Raw genomic sequence first — 16,500 nt, forward strand, 5'->3', positions numbered from 1 at the left:
GCGGCAGTGGAATTCCAAACATTCCGTCTGCCCCAATCAAAAAAAGGCTGGATAAATGGGATCGTCCCTGCCCATATATAGAGATTCAGAGAGATACGAGATACGAGAGAGAAAGAGGCTTGAGGGAACGTGTTTGCTTGCTGTTGTGGGAGTGTATGCGTGTGTGTGTGTGAGAGAGATGCTGGAAAACAATCCCTCCTCAGTGATGTCTCTCCCACGATATTACGCAAATGGACGAGCCTTACGCACGATTCTCTTCTGGCCCAGTGAGAACATTCTACTCCTTTTAGTGATTCACAGAAACATGACTGTATTTGTTTCCGTTGCTCGCTCGCTCGTTCGTTCACTCACTTGTTCTCTTTCTCGCTCGCTCTCCTTCTTTCCAGTCCCTCCTGCTCTAGTTTCACCACCACTCCCCTCACTTTCTCTTTTTTTGTACACTCGGCTGGATTCCCACCAAAATGTGAGGTAATAAGCCGGTAAGGTGACAAAGGAAAAAGTACGGCAGTTGAAAGTAACGCTTCCTTTTGCTGTGTATGAGTCACGAGCATGCGCATGTCCTTTCATCACCCTGTCTGCTCAGTGGTGACTACGCCTCTGGCTTTCATCCATCAAGACCAGGAAGGAACAAATGGGGTGTATCTTTTGATGACAGTGGTCAAAATCTGGCACTACGTGTCCAAATATCACTATACATGCACACAGATCAGCCATAACATTAGCACCACCTGTCTTATATTGAGTAGGTCCCCTTGAGTATCCACAAGACCTCTGAAGGTGTCCTGTGGCATCTGGCATCAAGACTAGATTAGCAGCAGATCATCCTACAAGTCCTACATGCATCACATCAATCGGCCTCAGCTGCCCATGACCCATTCGCCAGTCCACAGTTGACCTTTCTTGGAGCTCTTTTGGTAGGTGCTGACCACAAGACCTGCCTGATGTTTTTGGTAGATGCTCTGACCTGGTCATCCTGATTCTTCTGCTTTGTCCATTTGTCCTGCTTTTAACACAGAACTGACTGTTCACTTGCTTCCTAATATATCCACCCCTTCTCAGATGCCAGATGATCAATGTTTTTACCTCACCTGATAATGCTAATGTTATGGCTGACTGGTGTGATGCGTCCTGAAAATATATACACCATGCTTTGGTCTCCAGCTCCAGACCAGGTCAGTATGCGTTACTGGGTGGAGCTGATCCATATATACACAAGGAAAACTTCTACTCCCGTGAACCAACCTGCAGCAGCATGTCGTCTCTCTCGCACACATGCATTCACAAACACCGTTCAAAGCAGCTGAACCAGCCTTTCATCCTGCCGGCCAATGAGACGAAGCAGTGAAATGAATAAGCTAAGCGGCGAGCCCACTAACCCAAATTACTCATCAGCTCTCTAAGGCGTGAACACACATGTACACTATAATCAATCCTACACCCCACCCCCCTTCCACTTCACCTGGTCAATCAGTCAGTCACACACCTCCACAACACATGCCTCATACAAACAGCACCTCCACACATCCCTCCCACTAGCTGGCAATCTAGCACCAGAATTACCCTCCTCTTGTTAGTTACTTACATTATTATACAATAAGCTATAGAGGAGACCCTGTGTTTTGATGTTTTGGGCATTCAAACCAATTCATGTCCAAATATGAAGTTATATATTCTATACATCACTGCCTGAACACAACTAATAGTAGTACACAGCAACAGTACGTATTTACAGTAGGTATTTCAATGGAAGTGACTGTTACAGGACTTTATACATATAAATAACTCTGGACTATGTTTGTTGATAATCATGAACATTTCAGCACAGTGTAAACAGCAGTCTTTGTTTTTAAATGATGTAAAATCCCAACAATCGGGATACAAGGTTTGGGTCCAACAGCAACACTACACTCTCAGACTGAAAATGCCTTTTAAATACATATAAACTAAATATATGCAAATGGATACTGTTAGGTGGTTATCCAAAGTATAACTACGCCATATTTCATCACTTCCCACCAAACAGACCCAAATCTGTGCCACTCACACTGAAAGCAAGTGTGGGACATGAAAGGGTTAAGGAGCACTTCATTCATTCATTCATTCGTCATTTTAGTGCAGCTCCCTCAGAGAGGGGAATTCAAACACCATCAGAGGAGAGAGGAAAAAGCAGACAGCTGCTCTTCACTGCCCTTACTTTACGACCCGGCCCTCCTTACCACTTCAAAGCGAAGCAAACACGGCGCTTCGTCTTCTGGATAATCGCTTTGATTGATCGGAAGTGGTTGTTGAAAAGGTGGGGGAAGACTCAAACCCTCCCACTCCAGCCCAAACACACACACACTGAAATGCCCCAGTTTTAGCCACCGCTAGTGTTTACGATGTCCCATAAAAAGGACCAAAACGGGGGGTCACGTGACCCCGCCTGAGGCGTGGACGCGCGTTCACACTGATGCGTAAAAAGTTTGGAGCGCACGAAGGCGCTCGAGTTTGGTAGTAATTTCCCCCAGTACCCCCCCCACCCCCCCAAGTCTACACGCTGGAAGCTTCTTAGAAAAAGAAGCCTACACACACACACACACACTCTCTCTCTCTCTCCGGGAGGCAGCAAAGTAGGATGATGCAAATACTGTCCTTTCAAACATCCGTGCGCTGTTTTGTGTGCGTAAAGGAGCGAGCCATTCACTCCATGCGCCCGTGCCCAACCCACCCCCGCTCTTAGCCCTGCCTACTGCTTCCACACAAAGGCACAGGATCGCTTTACACAATTGCTCCCTCTGTGTCCGGCCCTGCCCCCATTACAGCCCTTCATCACCACCCCAACCCCCTCCTCCATCCCTCCCTCCCTGAGGCACGTGGGAAGGACCAGCCTGCCCTAGTATTACTATACTGCGCATTTAATCATGCCCTTATGGTTAAACACAGCCGTGGCGCAACGTTTGTTTGGGTGGTATGGCTGTTGCTATTTGAAAGCGTTACTGCTATGCCTTTGGGGTCGTGTTGAAGGGTTTGGGCTCTGAGAGAGACTCTGAAGGGTTAATAATCTGATCTTCCGCTCTCATGAGGAGACCGTTCAACTGCTACTACAACACACTCATTCAGCCACCAGACCCATAGCGCACACACACACACACACACACACACTAGGAAAGCTAGAGTCAAGAAGCCAAACTAGTTAACTAGCTAGATAATTAGCCATGAAGCACGACGACTTTTCTAGGAAATACGGGTTTAAAGAGAAAACCAGACTCACCTCGTCCTACTATGAGTGAAGCTCCTCGTCCTCCTTCGTCCTCACAAAGCTCCTCGGCTCGATCTGTTGAAGCACAACGAAGAGCTGTTTACTCTCCACTCAAAAAAACGTGATTCACATTTCCAGTGTAGGCAATTTTTCTCGAATACGATGCTGAATGACTCATGAAGACCAGGAACTGGTTGAATTATGAATGATCAAGTAAAACCATTGAGGGACGAGCGCCTGGGCTACGAGCGCCCCCCTCCACTCGCTACAACAAACCCAGCAGCGGCAGCAGCAGCAGCAGCGGCGGACAACTTCAGCTAGGCTACCTTCTCTTGAAACGGCACAAAACAGCCACTAAAACATCCGAGCCGTCCCTGAGAGAAGAACTGGAGGCCAAACGCTAAGCATTAACAATCCCTGCTCGTACCGGCGGAGTGTGGAATCCCTGGACCCGCTCGTATCCTCAACTTCAGCCGCTAACTCAGAGCTCCAGAGCTACACCGAGCAGCCCCGCTGCAGTAATCCGCCGAAAGCGCTTCTCTCCCCGGCTAGGGCTCCGTAGCTGTCCCGCTGTACCGACGGAGGGCGTGGAAACCCCTCTGGACCCCTCTGTTTCTAATGTTGACGTTTGCTCGGTGTGTTTCGCTGCCGACCTGTGTTAGCGTCTCGCTCCCGGAGCCGGGGGGATCGGATTGCGTTTTTAAAGGGACACAATGCTGCGCTCTAAGCTCACACACACACACACACACACTCTCATACGTAGGCAGGCTCCGCCCTCTTCTGACGACAAGCGCACGGCTCCGGAATTCCCTGACAGCGCAAGCTGCTGCTGGTGCTGTCGTCCTGAAGCCACGCCCACACCGGCGCTAACCACGCCCCTCTACAGACTTTGTGCTGGCTGTGTAAAGTATGGGGGTGTCTGTTTTAAGGTGGTGGACTCGTGAGCTGCCCACTGCAGTTCCGTCCCTCAACTATTTATAACTCTAAGCTGGACACGATCATCACGCCTCATCACAGCGAGCAGAAGGGCTTTATCTCTGGCTCGGCTCTCAGAGCGCTTGGAACCGAGGAGTGCTGAATGTGCTCATACAGACAGGATAAACCACACAGCCCAGAATAGCTCCTCTCATTCTGGTGCTGAAAGAAACAAAGGGACAATCGGGGACAGTCGATAGAGTCACATCCAGACAGTTTTTTAGGGCACGTTAGCCCAGTGCAATACAGTGAACTGCTACTGCCCTGGTTCTACACTGCCAGTGTCCTAATGTTTACCTCTGCAACTGCAGGACATTCTGATCGCGACAGCCTCTCCACACACACAGCACAGCTCCAGAGAACTGCAGCACTTCAGTGCTATTCGACTGCTGTTGTCACTCTCCACAAGCAGGGCGTCTGAGGAGACGTCTGATGTGTTTTAAGCAGGACAGGATTTGCTTTGTTGGCATCTGGAGTGGCGTCGTGCCCTAGTAATGACAAACAGACGCTGCGGTGTGTGTGTGTGTGTGTGTGTGTGAGCTCAGCAGTGTCCCACGCTGCACGTTACGGAACGTTATATTTAGCTCCGTTACATCAGTGACTACGAGACATAACAGACTGGCTGAACCGCGGGAGTGTGTCACGAGAACTGGGCTTCTTGGACACAGAGACGGAAGGACACCGCACACACACACACACACACACAGACACACAGACAGAGGAAGTGAGCGACACTGAGCATGACGCCCAACATGGATAACAGCAGATGTATCAACACTCCACAGCCCGCCACTTCCCCTTCAGCAGAGTGGACAAGAACACATAAATATGTACATGACATCCTACTGCCCTCCCCTCCCCGCACAGCACAGCCAGAGACGAGCAATCCTCCTGTTCTTTCCTTCACCTGTGTGAGGCCTTAATTCCTGTTACATATACTTGCATACATATAATACATACTCAGCATATTATTATTACTACTACTATTATTATTATTCTTAATATTATTATGTACACATGCACTGTATGGACAAAAGTATTGGGACACAAGCTCATTCAAAGTTTCTTCCAAAATCAAGGATTTTGTAACCGTCTCAACTGTTCAGGGAAGACTTACATCTACTAGATGTTGGAGCACTGCTGTGAGGATTTGATTGCATTCAGTGACAAGAGCATTAGCAAGGTCAGGATGTTGAATGATCACCACCTATTTCATCCCCAGCATATTGGATGGAGCGCAAACATTCCAGAGAACACAGTTCCACTCCTCCACAGCTCAGACAGGGCTTTTTAACCCTCTAGACCACACCTGGCATTAGGCATGAAGCCAATAGGTTCTTCTTGATCTGCTCCAGATCAGTCCTGTTCTATTGGCGCGCATTCATTTGCATATCTGTGGCAGCAGTGGGTATAATTTGTCCCATATGTATACATACACTAGATGTCCAAATGCTAATTTAATTCTTATTGCATATATATATATATATATATACACACACACACAACATTATTATTTTTGTAATTTTTATTATTATATTTGGGCATATTTTGGGCATGTATGTATATTCTTACACATACAATTACATATTATATAAACACCTATACCTATAAGTAGTATTACATGTAGTCACTTATGTCTATATAATACAAATGGAACTTTTGTATGACCCTGTATGACACTGCATAAAAACAAGTGTGTGTGTATGTAGTGCAGAGTGCAATAAACAGGAAAAAGGTAGATCATTGATGTGGCTGGGGAATACCACACACATTTGCCCACCTCGTCACAGACGCCCTCTCTCCCTGGTCATCCCCCACACACACACACAGAGGAGAGTGGAGCGTGTGCTGTATGTCAGACACCAGTGCAGATGTGTAAGTGTGGGCTCTAGCATACATGCTTTACAATCTTTGACTACACTGACAGTGGGATGTGTGTGTGTGTGTATTACTTCTCCAGGCTAACACTTTTGCTCCCAGAGGTACTATTGTAAATCAGGCCTAATGAACCCAAAGAGAAATAGAAATAGAGAGAGAGAGAGAGAGAGAGAGAGAGAGAGAGAGAGCACAAGCTCTGCTCTAATGAGACATGTTCTCACACTGAACACCAGCTAAATATACCAACTCTCCTGTGTACAGCAGAATTCTCTCACACACACACACACACACACACACACACACACACACACACACACACACACACACACTTAATGCTCTACAGTCAGTGCTAATGTTTTTACCATCATATGTAGTTAGCTTGTTTCACCTGAGCCGGGGTCAGGAGTTTGATGCATATATAAACTCTGTGGTGTGAGTGTGTGTGTGTGTGTGTGTGTGTGTGTGTGTGTGTGTGTGTGCTGAATGAATGTGTCACTGGAACACCAAGTACTTCTCTTCCTAACACTCAGCCTCCACTTTGTGGGACACCATGAGTCAGCAGTGGGGTACACTATCACACACACACACACACACACACTAAGGCTAAGTCTGTCAGATTTGGGCATATGGTTTAAGGAGCTTGTAGGTGAGAACAGTGCTAGAATTTAACATCTGAGTCATGCCTTCTACACAAGGCCAGCAAGTCTTAGTCAGTATCACACACACACACACACACACACACACACACACACAAGACAGTACATGTGGCCTTAAAGAACCAAGCATATAAAAATGTCCTTCAAGGACAGTCAAAATGACCTGATTGTGTGTGTGTGTGTGTGTGTGTGTGAGAAATACTCAAGTTGTTATACAAGTCCATAAGTCAGTGCCTCCCATTCTCCTTATAAGCACCTTGACACACATTAGGCCTCGACTTTCACCCCGTCTCTCTCTCTCTCTCTCTCTCTCTCTCTCTCTCTTTCTCTCTCCCTCATTTTCTCTTACTTTTTCTCTGATTTCGATCTAATTTTCTTCTCTTCTCTTTTCTTCTCTACTCTTTCTTTCTTTTCTCTTTTCTGTCAGTTTTCTTTATCTTATTCTTTCTCTCTCATTTTTTCTCTTCAAATCTCTTTCACCCTCTCCTTCCTTCTCTCACTCATGCGTTTTCCCCCTCACATTCATTCTTTCTCTCCACCTCTTTTTCTTCTTCACTCTCTCTCTCAAATTCCTCCATCTACTTTTTTATATCCTGCAGTTTACTAATAACAGCCATCAACTCAATTCCTATTCTGAGGTAAAAAAGTAAAACAGTAAAACACCTTCCGCATGATTCCAGCTCTCCTACACACCAAACACAACACAAGCTCACGTACAACAGCTCCCACTACACCCACAAACCCCTGTCAGTGTAACACGCCGACATTTCAGACAGCCAGGGCAGATTTATTCATTTGCTGATAGCAGTGAAGTGGAATACTGGTTAGGGCTCTTGACTGCTGACCTGTGGGTCAAAAGATCAGACGCCCTCTGGACCAGCCACAGCTGGTCCAACTTTAAAGACACCCCTGCACTGACTGTACGGCCCCTGGTGCATTTAAGCATTTTGGGTAGCGGTTTTAGCATCACTGTGTTTAAAGGTGCTTTTTTCACCACTGTGTGGGAAGTTGTGGATAGAGGTTCTACAAAGCTGAGAAAGGAGAACGAGGAGAGAGGGAGGGAAACGTGGAGAGGAAAAGGTGTTCTGACACGTCCAAGGAGGAAAAGGGCATCTTTCTGCAGTCCAAACAGCACATCTTCCCTCACGCTAAAAGCACATTACTTATTGAACGCTCTACAGGGACCAAGGCAAATATCAAAACACCATATGGACCAAGACTACGACCCAGAACATTTTCTAAGCCAAAATCAGATCCCGATTTACCTCAAAACCCTGTTTACCACGGTGTGAGGGTGATTCCATTTTCCCAACAGCAAATAGGTCTGGGTCACTGTGGGTGTGGAGCCTACCCAACAGAACACCAGTCCATTGCTGGGTACCACACACACACACACACACACACACACACACACTTCTACATGCACACACTCACATCAATGGGGAAACAGCACAGCCAATTCCTCTACCATGAGGATTTTTGGGAGACGGGAGGATACCGGAGCACCTGGAACCGTGTGGCCCATGCGTCCAAACTGTGCGGTTTGTGCTGCTCTGCTCTTTATGCAGCCTGCAGTGCAAACCATCATATCACGTTTAAGGGAATGACTGATCCGACCTTCTAAACCAACTCAGCATTTAGAACGCTTACCACACATCACTTCAGAAACCATGTCTCAGACACTATCACAGTATCAGGGCCTACAATCTCACTGCTAGCGTGCAGCGCTGAGCCTAAAATGTCAAGGTGAACTTGAGGGGAGGTGCTGAAGCTGAAAGGTCAGAAGGCCCTGAAGAGTCAGCCTGAGATCAGCAAAAAGAGAAGCAAGAAAAGGCCAACAGTCACCTCGGCCAGGAAAAGGTTAAAACAGCGTGTGTGAGAGAGAGAGAGAGAGTAGGTTGAGCGAGTGGGGTACGGCCTGTGATGACTGAAGAGAGAATTTTGGATTCCCACAGAGAGAGTGTGAGAAACACAATATGAACGAGCCACTGTTGATGAGAAAGAGGAAGAACAACACACCAAGAGTGAAAGTGAGAGACTCGTGTGTGGAGGGAATGTTAGAAAAGCAGAGAGAGAGAGAGAGAGAGAGAGAGAGAGAGAGAGGAAGAGGAAGAGAGAGGGAGAGAGCGCTGGAGCGAGACAGAGTGCAAAAGAGGGGAGAAAGATAGAGAGGAGAGAGATGAAGAGAAAGAGAGAGGGCAAAAGAGGGCAAGAGGCAGAAAGAAAGAATGTAAGAGAGAGAAAGAGGGAGAGTGAGGTAAAAAGAGAGCAAAAGAGGGTCGAGAGAGAGAAAGGAGGGGAGAGAGAGAGAGAGACGTGTGTGAGTGTATTCTCGTGACTGGGCAGCATGTGAGCGTCTGCATTGTGGTAAGGCAGCACAGCTCTTTCACTTATTGTCCACACACCATCTGGGACACACACACGCACACAATACCACACACGTATCCACACACGCTTTGTGTCTGTTCTGTCTGTTGTGAACTAATCTGACACCTTAGTTTTCATACTATGTTAGAAAGAAAACCCTGACAGAGAACAAAGACCAGCACCTGCACCTACACACACACACACACACACCTTGCATCTTCTATCAAATTGGACCGTCTCACACAAAACCTACATCAAATACGCAGCACTGAGTTTAAGTGTAAAACACATGTACAGTATTTCCACAATTATTAATATATATATCTGGGAAGGCCTTCTACAAGATTCTGGAGTGTGTAGAGCACATGTGAGATCAGACACTGATGTTGGATGAGAAGGTCTGGCTCACAATCACAGTTCTAGTTCATCCCAAAGGTGCTGGATGGGATTGAGGTCAGGGCTTTGTGCAAGGCCAAACCTTGCTTGGTGCACTGGGGTTCAGTCATGCTGGAACGGAAAAGGGCAACCGTTTTCAGAAAATACAAAATGTCTTGGTATGCTGATTATGAAGGTTTCCCTTCAGTAAAACTAAGAGGTCTGTAGGCCAACCCCTTAAAAAATGTGTAGGTGGGATAATGGCATAGCATGATCCCTCCTCTACCTAACTTTACAGTTGGCACTGTGCAGTCAGGCAGGTAACGTTCTCCTGGCATTGGACAATCCCAGACTCATCAATCAGTCTGCCAGATAGAGAAGCCTGGTTCATCATGTCACAGAACACGTTTAGACTGCTCCAGGGTCCAGTGGCGGTGTGCTTTACACCACTCCATCCGACACCTGGCATTGTGCTTGGTGACATAAGGCTTGCATGCAGCTGCTCAGTCATGGAAACCCATCCCATAAAGCTCCTGGTGCACAGTTTGTGGGCTGATGTTAATGACACTGGAGGTTTGTGACTCTGCCACCTCGCTCTGTAACTTTGTAACTACGTGGCTGAGGAAGCTAAATAATGACAGGTAATCCTAATAAAGTGCTTGGTTCATTAATATACACACTATATACACTGGCACCGTATACACTACACTGACACCCACTCAATCTAACTGAACTCAAAGCAAAAATGAGGTTGAGCACAAAGGCCCAGTGAACACCCTTCTCAAAACCACAATGCAGCTTATGGCTCTACTGCCCACGCGTAATCTCCAGTACATGCAAAAGGGTGACCTGCTGAACGCACCTCGCTAGATCAACATTACCCTGCCCGTAAAGTCTAATTATCAGCACATGTAACCTGTTGCACAATACAACTGTACATATTTTGACACCTTAGCATTATATAGAAGTGAAAGGATGAATGACAGACTGTTTTACTACACTTACACGTATCTCACACCCACACAGACACTGCTGTGCCTTGCTAACTAAACAAGCCTGTTATTCCACCCTACTGACCTCCAGTACACCTGGCCAAACCCACTACCCCACCCCCCCCACCCCACCCCCACACACACAATCATCAGACGGTTGAACCAAACTGAATACAAACCAGTTCTGAATTGCTGACCTGCAACACACAGCTGTAGTCTTCCGAGCAAGTGTCTCATTTGTTTTGTGTAAACTCAGGTAACCAAGAGGAGTGCAACACACTCAAATAACTGTCAGAAATGACACCATAATTCTGATCTACAGTTTCAAATCAGGCTCAACATTAAACATCCAGGGCCACAAATATACCTACACCCACTGGGGTTATTAATTTAGTGATCCTAAAAGTTCCATTGCCTCTTAACTTAACCTGTTAGTGATCATGATGGACTACAGCTGGTAGCTTATCTCTGTCCACATAAAAAGGCTTATTTAGTACCACTCAATGGACTGACCGAAAGCTTGATGACCAGAGGTACACTATATGTACAAAAGTATACTTTGTCAAAAGTATCCTAAAAAGAGAGGGTGCTAATGAGGTCAGGATGTTGGATAATATCCACCCCACCTCATCACAATAGTATTGGATGGAGCATCATCATTCCAGAGATGTACACCCCTCCAGCCCACGCCTGGCATAAGGCACGGTGCCAATAGGTTCATATTGGCAATACCTTCATAGACTTCAAAGGCACCTGCATATAAGATAATACCTACATATTTTATATCACAATGCTCTATAATGAGACCTCACGTGACCTAGAACACTGTGTGATGAGATACTCTGACCCTAACCCTAAAAAACGGGAGGTCGATTTTAGGTTCTTCATATTTCTTGTGTAAACAAAGAATTGTTGTGGTGCTGGAAATGAGGTTATCAGCTTCACAAAGCAGTGGCATCTATGAATATCTTTCATTCATCTATGAATCATAAATATGATGAAATTGAGAGTGCCCATTGGTCAGTTTCACACAAAACATGGACGGACACATGAATTCACCAGTTAGACACAGAAAGAGGCAGAGGCGAGTATCTCGACTCGTCTTCATAGCCTGTAACTGTGGATGTAAGTCTTGTACGATCCAGCAAGGAGATGCAATGGAAAGGGCGGGCTCTACAGATACCGCACCATACTTCAGAGCTGTATTATTGCACAGGTATTAATAGAAACATGGAGAAACATTGATTTGAGTAAATTTTTTGCTACTTTTTAGTAATGTTACTACGAGTGTATTGTGAGACAGTATTTTTCTCCCAGCCCTGGCAACAAGTCAAAGAAGTCAAGAGTCAGGTTACATACTTCTTTACATAAGTCACAGAGCATAAAATACAACAACGCATCACCTTATTTACCCAATCATGATGCACGGCCATGCCTCATAACTCATACCTGCACACACATGCACACGCGAACACTGGCGGTGAATTTATACAGTGTGTGTACATCGCGTGGAAAGAGGTGCCATATTTGAGCTGTTCAGGTGGTTAGTCAGCGGGTGACTCAGAGGAACGCTGCGTGTTAGGACAATAGTCTACACACTCCATATTAAACAATCGCTGAAACGTAATACATTAGACTGAAGTGATTCAAATCTGTCCATCATTTCTTACATGAACACACTCCGTCACATCAACACGGTTTCATAAATCCCCTTACCTACGTCTGTAAGGAACTGTGCTGATGCACTTCATTCATGTGGGGATGATGAACACAATTAACAGAAGAAAGCCAATCATTACAATCATGAAACAGCATATCACACCATTTGATCCGGTGGTGGATAGGGTGTGTGTGCGTGTGGGTGTGTGAGTGTGTGTGTGTATATCTGTTTGTCAATCTTTTCTTTTAAATGCACACAAATCAGTCTATCAACTGTCTGTCTACCCACGGCTGTCTGTCCACTGGTTATATAGAGTGTCTATGACCCTGATTAAGTGTGTGTGTGTGTGTGTGTGTGTGTGTGTGTGTGTGTGTGCGTGAGTGAATATGTGCATGTGTGGGCTGTAGAAAGCCAGTGTGTGTGAGGAGGGTGAGACTGTGGTTGTGTTTTGGGTCTGTGAACTTTTGCCACATGTCTTATGAAAAGGTCACGGTCAGCCATATTTGGTTTATAAAGATCACACATACCCACGCACTTGTGTATGCATTCATGCACACACACACACACACACACACACACACACACACACACACACTTAAAAAAAAGTCAACACATTGTGTTTTAACAAAAGCTAACAAACTGGGGATGTTTATGTGTGAGTGAGTGAGTGTCTGTATGTGTATTATGTAAAAAAAAGACATAAGATTATGAAAAAAGATTATGAAGTTATTAATTAGGGATAGATGGTTAAGTTTCATAAAATAATATATATATATAAAGTAAACTGTCTTAAAATCTCTTAATATGCTCATTTGTGTTAATGCTCCAATTTCAGTTTATTAGGGCATTCAACCTCATAAAAGAACAATATTTTATAATAATATAGTCACATCAAGCACACTCCTTGTCAGAGTATATTAACTTAACGCATTCCATCCCACACAACAATCAGATTTGTGTCTAACCAACTGGAGACACATTTGACTACCTAGTGCAAATGAATGTGGCTAAAGTCTTATCAGGACACAATCCAGTTACTAGCCACATGAAGCGACCAGGTGTGAACAGGGTTCAGTGGAGAGGTGGATGTGTTTACACTGCTATAACATTTGGCTGAAATGAGTCTCAGGCCTCCTCCCGAAGTGGTTCGAGTCTTCGAGACTTGCGTCTTAATGCAGCTTGGCCTTGTCCAGATAAAATCCTGATACTCAAAATGCATGAAGTGACCAGGTGTAAACAGGAGAGGTGAGTGCAAATGACCCACAGGAGACTAGAAGACCAAATTTCACAAGAAGCTGTTGCACCTGGAAGCCTTAAGCTGTAAGCTGTTAGCAAGTTGGCAACATGTCATTGAAAGCTTAGCTCAGGCTGACTGGTGTCTGACTATGGCACATGCAAAAAAAAGGAAATGGAATTTCTGCTTCCTGGCAATGTAGAGCGAGTGGTGGATCGCTCAGGGACGGTGCGTCAGCGTTGTTGGACAGCTGTAGGGTATGTGTGCGGAAACACACTGAATATGCAGCCGTTTACACACTGAGGACCGAGAGCCGGAGTCCAGCGCAGTGTGCTGAATTCCTTGCTCCAACTCACCTGCTAAACCTGCCAATTAACAGGTGAGTTGCATCAGGTGTGGATAAGCAGGAAAAGCTCAAAACAGTGCAGGAGTCTGGCCCTCCAGGACTGGAGTTCCACACCCCATAACTATCTCAGGAGGGACGATACAGTACTGGGTAGAACAAACTGTAACCTGCATGAAATGAAACCTAGATTAGTTCTGTGCATTTGGGGAGTTCTGCTGCTGTCTTTCCCCTTTGCACAGAACTTGGACTGCACCATGAGGTCCAAGCCATGGTGTAACCTGAACGGTGACATCTGTGACCCATTACACCAGCAGTATTGAAACCACAGAGGCTCAGATTGAACTGTACAATAGCATAAAATATACTGTTACCCTCTTAATTATTATGTAAGCACTTCAAATAATAATAATGGTTTGGAATGAACTCAGGCCAGGGACATCACATTAACATTCACGCCATGGGACATGCATAAATAAGCGAGCACACCAGTCAGTTGTAGCAGAGTGCAAAACAATCATCATGGGTGAAGGATGGGTGATTTGACTGATTTTCAAAAAGGCATGATAATAGGGTACTGGGCATCTTGAAAACAGTTAACTTTGTAGGAACAGAATTGCCCCACGGGCCACAGATGCCAGAGGGGATAAGCTGTATAATGAACACCTTCCTTCATCTAATACAGTCCATGCCACGACGCCTCACTTGTGTCCTCCAAGCCAAGGGTGGTTATTCCTACTTTTAAGTGGGTGGTCATAATATTCTGATATGACAGACATATGTACGAAACACTGTACAAAAACCAACCGTCTGTGTGTGTGTGTGTGTGTGTGTGTGTGTGAGTACAGCCATGCGTGTGCATGAATGACCATGTTTGGACTCTTTCATGAATATTTAAAGACATGCTGAACATCTGTCAGTCATTTATAAGGGTGTGGCTCATCCCTCTCTCCTTTTTCCCTCTCTCTTTCTCACACACACACACACACACACAGATTTTACTGACCACATAACAGTAGTTTGTTGTGGGCCTAAAAGCAGACAGCATCCCACAACAAAACAGCAGCTTTCCCCTTTAACTTCAGTGCCTCAAACAGACTTTCCATACACTGCTACACACACACCCCAATCAGTAACCAGAAACACACACACACACACACACACACACACACACACACACACACACACACACCAATAACCCTCCACAGCCTAGACAAATAACAGACTGTCTGCACACATAAACAGCCAAAATGATTCGCCACAGCCAGTCAGGTAAAAACAGATGCTGAGGTGTATAAACAGGCTCATACATGCCCCCTCTGTCACACACACACACACTTAAGGCATAGGATTCTTCTATAAATCAAAAGCCAAGTCAGAAGCAAAGACACTTCAGGCAGGTTTTTATTGACACACATTCCAGCAGTGTAAAGTGTGCATGGTTGGCTAGCACAGGCCAAAAGCCATACACTCAAACACTGCCATCAGTGAGGACACACAGCCTCAGGACCTCTACTACTTCAGTCTACACACACACACACACACACACACATACACACACGGTTTAAAATGCCCTGAGGACTGGCTTTTCCAACCTGACCTGCTGTTTCACCTACTTGTGCAGTACGAAATCAGCTGCACAGTCAGAACTACACTACATGGACAAAAGTATTGGGACACCTACTCATTCATCCGTTTCCTGCTTTTCCTGCAACTGTCTTTACAGTCCAGTAGAAGGCTTTCTAATGGATTCTGGAGCACTGCTGTGAGGATTTGATTGCATAGTGAGGTCAGAATGTTGGATCACCACCCCCACAAACATCCCAAAAGTGCTGGATGGAGCACCATTATTCCATAGAACACAGTTCCACTGCTCCACACTTTAATGCTGGGGGGCTTTATACCCATCTATCTCACACCTGGCATTAGTCATGGTGCCATAGGTTCACACTGATCTGCTCCAGGGAGTCCTATTCTATTGGCATTACTTATATACAGGGATGAGACAAGCAGTGTGTGTGCAGCTTAAAGTATGTGAATACATTCATTAGAAGGGATGTCCACAAACATTTGGACATATAGTGTATATTAGCATCAGAGCAGTCTGAGGACTAATAATGGGATGGGAAGCCTGCAGCCTAGTGTGAGACATGCTGTCATGACTTAAGGTAGAACTGGGCCAAATATAGTCTATAGCAGTGTACCGTGACAATGACATACTGTAATACAGGCTTTTAGGATTGTTGTCCTGCATTGACAAGGAAGTCAATGCAGGCTGTTTTGATAGGTTCGTTTCTTTACACAGCTTGTGTGAACAGGGTGCTGAATGGCTTTGACGGTGTTATGACAGGTACATGCTACATCAAGGCGTGTTACTTCTAGAAGGATGTGAAGGTTTGCGATTTGGGCCCTGATAAATCAGTTCAGTCACAATAAGCTGACAATGCAGACAATGCTTTTAGCACAAAGTAGCAGCACTCAGGAAGCCTGTGTTCATTAACTATATTGGTGCAGATGGATGCCAGTGTTTCAGGGTGGGTCTGTGTCTGTGTTACCTTCTGGCTCTCGCCTTTTAGCGTGGTCGTACTAGTCAGATCTGCTGGAGTCACCTGCCACACTCTGATGATGTTCACATTCTCTGTGCTCTATAAATCCAAACAGGACAAATTCCAACTTTGCCTTTTTCCGAGTATATGACTGTCCACCTGTTACACGCCACAGATCAGCTGCTCACCCTCTAGCTAATGCAACGTGGAATGCTCGCCCACCCTACACCACCAAC

General features: G+C 45.6%; 1 protein-coding gene across 6 annotated transcripts in view; it reads right to left on the bottom strand.

Annotated features, from left to right (window-relative positions):
- kdm6ba (lysine (K)-specific demethylase 6B, a) overlaps positions 1 to 16,500 on the bottom strand; it is a 107,170-nt gene that overhangs the window by 23,325 nt on the left and 67,345 nt on the right. For 4 of the 6 annotated variants that reach the window (XM_072687407.1, XM_072687406.1, XM_072687408.1 and 1 more), the window contains one exon: positions 3,251 to 3,313. The gene's annotated coding sequence lies outside the window, so the exon portion shown is untranslated. Of the gene's footprint in view, positions 1 to 3,250; positions 3,314 to 3,665; positions 3,888 to 4,510; positions 4,664 to 16,500 lie in introns of those variants that run through there. The other 2 variants (XM_072687410.1, XM_072687409.1) reach the window with 2 other exon arrangements.

The sequence above is a fragment of the Salminus brasiliensis genome, chromosome 9 (genome assembly GCF_030463535.1).
Source record: "Salminus brasiliensis chromosome 9, fSalBra1.hap2, whole genome shotgun sequence".
NCBI lineage: Eukaryota > Metazoa > Chordata > Actinopteri > Characiformes > Bryconidae > Salminus > Salminus brasiliensis.